Genomic DNA, 5,425 nt, shown 5'->3' with positions numbered 1-5,425 from the left:
GGGTAGGAAGGAGGTTTGATCATGTGACAATGTCAGGAAAAAGAAATAGAAAGGTTTGATGGCCCCAGATCTGTCTTTGGAGCACTGAATGGTCGTGAGTAGAATATTTGAAGAGAAAAATAAAACAAAGGGCTGATTGATCACAGCTTATGGTTCTTCAAAACGTCCAATAGAATCCCTGTTGATTAAGGGGGAAGGGATCAGCTGCTAAGAGACAACGGGTGTGCTTCAATACACAGCCTTGCCCTCTTCTGAGGGTGGTCTTCGTAGGTTCTGCTGTTCTTGGAATTCAACTTGACTGCAGTTAAGACAAGAGCTAATTTCAAAGTAAAAGACTTATGTAACCACAGTGACAGCAGGGAGACAGAAGTATCTTGCCCCCATCCCCGAGATGAAGAAAATATAGAACTGTACCAAAGACTGTTCACAATACCTCCTGTACAGCATCCAGGGTTTTCATTGGAATATAGTTATTTCATTAAGAAAAATGTTTCCAGTGGTGGTGGTGCACACTTTAATCCCAGCAACTGGGAGGCAGAAGCAGGTAGATCTCTGAATTTGAGGGCAGCTGGCCTACAGACTGAGTTCCAGGACAGGTACACAAAGCTACACAGAGAAACCATGTCTCTGAAAACCAAAGGAGAAAAAAAAAAGAAATTTAGAAAGAAAGAGAGAGAGAGAGATAGAGAGAGAGAAAGGTTTTCTAAAGACAAAACAGAAAGAAATTATCACATAAAAGGAAATATAAATATTACAGCTATGAAATGTATTTTTGTTAAATAAGGTTGAAAAGTAAAGAAATTCTTCGAATAGTTCAGTGGCAAATCAGTTTGAGGATAAAAGAGTGTTTCAAATGGAAATAATAATGAGGAAAGAAACCAAAAGCCTAAGTATATTATAGAAGGCTTCAGTCGGCAAGGCACAGAAATTGCATTTGATAAACTATAAAGAATAGAGTGCTGGCATCTCGACACAAACTCAGTGATCTAGGAATAGGGGAGCTCCAATCTGTGGAGTTGCCTCCATCAGATTGGCCTGTGGGCATGTCTGTGGGGCATTTCATTTTGAGATAGGGTCTCAGAGGGTAGCCTTGGATATCCTGGAGCTCACAGAGATTCACTTGCTTCTGCCTCCCAAGTGCTGGGATTAAAGGTGTGTGCCACCAAGCTAGGCCCTGCATTTTCTTGAGTAATGAGTGTTACAGGAGGGCGCAGCCAACTATGGACAGCACTATTCCTGAGTGGCTGCTGTGTTAGTTACATAACAAAGAAGCAGGCTAAACAGGCCTCCAAGAACAAGCCAGTGAGCAGGATTCCTTCATGATCTGTCCTAGAACTCCCTCAGTAATCATGCTGCACTTGAACTCAGATCCACCTACCTCTGCCTCTGGGGTGCTGGGATTCCAGGCTTGCACCATCATATTATCTACACATTAGAAGGACGCCACAAAAGCCATCAGTGGTGCCCCCGGCACTGCAAATTAACTTTTGAATTGGTTTTTGGGGTTTTCGACAATAGAAATAAAATATAGACAGTCTCAAAGGGGTCACGTATGTGCAGGAACCTGGAGAGGCTAGTGGTGTGAGATCAGAGCTGGAGTTGCAGTTGTGAGCTGGGAAATGAACTCTGGTCCTCTGAGAGAGCAGTAGCCTCTTCAGAACTATCTCTCCAACCCCAGCACTCCCAGATTTCTATCTACCTACCTATCTATCTACTATCTATCTATCTATCTATCTACTATCTATCTATCTATCTATCTATCTATCTATCTATCTATCTATCTATCTACCTACCTACCTACCTGCCTATCTATCTATCTATCTATCTATCTATCTATCTATCTATCTATCTATCTATCTATCTATCTATCTATCTATTCATTTATTTGAGACAGGATCTCACTGTATAACCCAAGCTGGCTTCAAACTCACAGAGATCTGCCAGACCCTGAATTTTGAGAATAAAGTGTAATTGGTCTTTGCTACTTTGTGGGTTCTTCTTTTTCCCACCCTTTATTCCTCTCTCCCCAGTTTCACTAAACTAACACCAGATAGGAGAGAAACAAGGATAGAGAGGAGAAAGGAATTACAAAAATCCTTGAATCTAATTTTTTTCCTTTTGTTTTCTTTTTTTTGTTTGTTTGTTTTTTGTTTTTTTTTCGAGACAGGGTTTCTCTGTGTAGCCCTGGCTGTCCTGGAACTCACTCTGTAGACCAGGCTGGTCTTGAACTCAGAAATCTGCCTGCCCCTGCCTCCCAAGTGCTGGGATTAAAGGCGTGCACAACCATGCCCGGCTCCAAAACCATATTTTTATTATACTTCCGTGGACTTTTTGTTTGCTTGCTTGTTTTTTTTGAAGAACCCAAAATCCTAGAATCCCCACTACACTAAAGGTGTGTACGAATATGCTCAGTTTAAGAAGACAACTCTTGTCCCATCCATGAGAAACCAGGGCACTGGAAAACAGGTACCTCAGTGGTGTTCTATAAACAGGGCTCTGTCCTCTCTACAAAAGGAGAGAGCTTGCTTAGCATGCAGAAAGCCTTGTTTTCGTTCCTTAGTATGGCATAAACCTCACTATGGCATCCTTAGGTGGTAGTACAGACCTAATGTAAGAATCTGGCGGGCCTTAGCTTTCCGGGATTCCCTGAGTGAACGATGCAGAGCCAGGGATCGATGCAAAAGCAAGAGGAATTTGTTGTTTCAACATGTTGGGGTCTCCCTGCACATGGAGAGGGAGAACAACCACATGCAGCCTGTCCAGCGAGCCTTTCTTCATACAGGTCACCAGGCAGCAGCCATTAGGCACAATGTGATTGGCAGAACAGTGGAATGAGGTGGGTGGCCAACGGTCTCAGAATGTGTCCATGAGCTCCAGGGGTCAGTGCCTCCTCCCTGTGGTCTGAAGAATGTAATTAGCCCCTCCCTTCCAGAAGGGAAGGGTGCCTATGTTCTTTTTTTTTCTTTTTTTTAAAGATGTATTTATTATTATATGTAAGTACACTGTAGCTGTCTTTAGACACACAAGAAGAGGGCATTACCATTACGGATGGTTGTGAGCCACCATGTGGTTCCTGGGATTTGAAATCAGGATCTTTGGAAGAGCAGTCAGTGCTCTTACCCACTGAGCAATCTCACCAGCCCCACTTATGTTCTTATTGATCTTTTGATTCCCGGAGGGGATGGAACCAGTGGAATTTTCTTTTTTCTCTTTCTTTCTTTCTTTCTTTCTTTCTTTCTTTCTTTCTTTCTTTCTTTCTTTCTTTCTTTCTTTCTTTCTTAAGATCTTTTTCCTTTTTTTAAGGTTTATTTATTTTATGTATGCGAGTACACTGTAGCTGTCTTGAGACCCCAGCAGAGAGCATCAGATCCCATTACGGATGGTTGTGAGCCACCATGTGGTTGCTGGGAATTGAGCTCAGGACCTCTGGAAGAGCAGAGTCGTGCTCTTAACCACGGAGCCATCTCCAGCCCCCCTGGTGGAATTTTCTAAAGTTCCTGAGCTGACATCTTCACTATGATACAAGTTCTCAAGAGATAAAACCAGGAGGATAAGAAGTTTAACTCAAGGTCAGTCTGGGGTATATGAGAACATCTCTTAAAGGAAATAAAATAAGATGATATGTACGTAACTGAGCATGTCACTTTGGGGAGCAAGCCACACAACGATGGCTGTCCTTGGGCAATGTGTGGTCATGCTTTTGCTGGCTCTCACCGTTCAGGGGGCTGTTGATGGTTGTGACTATGTCACACCTGTGTGAGCCTAGCATTTTCTTTTTTCCCTTTTTTCTTTTGTTTTTTTTGAGACAGGGTTTTTCTGTGTAGCCCTGACTGTCCTGGAACTCACTTTGTAGACCAGGCTGGTCTCAAACTCAGAAATCTGCCTGCCTCTGTCTCCTGAGTGCTGGGATTAAAGGCGTGTGCCACCATGCCCAGCAAACTATTTTGTACTCTTTTTATCTTTTTTTTTTAAGCTTTTATTTACTTTACATATGAGTGTCATTGTCTTCAGACACACCAGAAGAGGGCATTGGTCCCATTACAGATGGTTGTGAGCCACCATGTGGTTGCTGGGGATTGAACTCAGGACCCCAGGAAGAGCAACCAGTGCTCTTAACCACTGAGCCATTTCTCCAGCCCCAAAGTTTGTATATTTTTGAAAGGTTTTTTTTTTTTTTTTTTTTTGGTTTTTGGAGACAGGGTTTCTCTATGTAGCCCTGGCTATCCTGGAACTCACTCTGTAGACCAGGCTGGCCTCGAACTCAGAAATCCACCTGCCTCTGCCTCCCAAGTGCTGGGATTAAAGGCGTGTGCCGCCACAGCCACTATCTGTTTTACGATTAGCATGTCTTGGAACATTGAGTCACAAAGGTCACATTCTCAAGCCTGGGCCTAAAGGCCTAGGGTTTTTTTTTGTTTGTTTGTTTTGGTTTGGTTTTTTTTTGGTTACACTTTTTCAAAAGCATTTATCATCCCTACTGGAGCACTTTGCCCAGCGCCTACTGGGGAAGCTCACAACAATCTGTAACTCCATCTCCAAGCAGATCTGATGCTCTGGCCTCCGTGGGCACGTGCATGAATGTGCACATACCCCCACCCCAGTACACATAATTAAAAATAATTTTTACAAAGATTTCAGATAAACAGAAAGGTACTCTGAAGAAGTGGTTATGTGGTATGTGTTCCCCAAGGCAGAAGAGAATGAAGTAAGATGTACCCATGTGACTTCTCCAAGCAAGAATAAGCAATCGATTCTCTTAGCTCCTGCCATTTGTGCCATTTTGGTGGCTTTCAAATCACACCTCCAAGGCTTGTTTTCTTGTTTTTGTCAATTGGCCCCAAACCTAGAAGGAATCTCAGCTGAGGAATGCCTCCTTCACCTCGACCTTCAGTGGCATTTCCTTGGTTAATGGTTGATATGGGAAGGTCTACCCCACTGTGAGAGATTCCACCTTTGGGCACTAGTCCCCTAAGGAACCTCTGGGTTACTTGATTAAGAAATCAAGCTAAGCAAGTCATGAAAAGCATGCCAGTGTGTAGTTTTCCTCTGTGGTTCCTGCCTCTGCTCCAGGATCAGTTCTAGCCTGGACTTGCCTCTGTGAGCCTCTGTGCAAAATGAAATAATTTCTTTTCTCCTCTAAGTTGGTTTGGTCCCAGTTTTATTACAGCAACAGAGAAGCAAACTAAGATACCTGGAAAAAAGGGACTCTCAAGTAAGGAACTGCATGGATCAGATTGGCCTGTGGGTATGTCTCTGATTTGCTGATTAACGTGGGAGAGTCCAGTCCATTGGGAGCAATAATGATTGTAACCTGGGAGTTAGAGTATGAAATAAATCTTTCCTCAGATTGCTTTAGGTCTTGGTGCTTTATCACAGCATCAGAGAGCAGCCTAGGCCATTTGCTAAGAGACCTCTCCAGTCTATT

This window comes from Mus pahari, chromosome 6 (assembly GCF_900095145.1).
Source record: "Mus pahari chromosome 6, PAHARI_EIJ_v1.1, whole genome shotgun sequence".
Taxonomy (NCBI): domain Eukaryota; kingdom Metazoa; phylum Chordata; class Mammalia; order Rodentia; family Muridae; genus Mus; species Mus pahari.
This window is presented reverse-complemented; position numbering follows the sequence as displayed.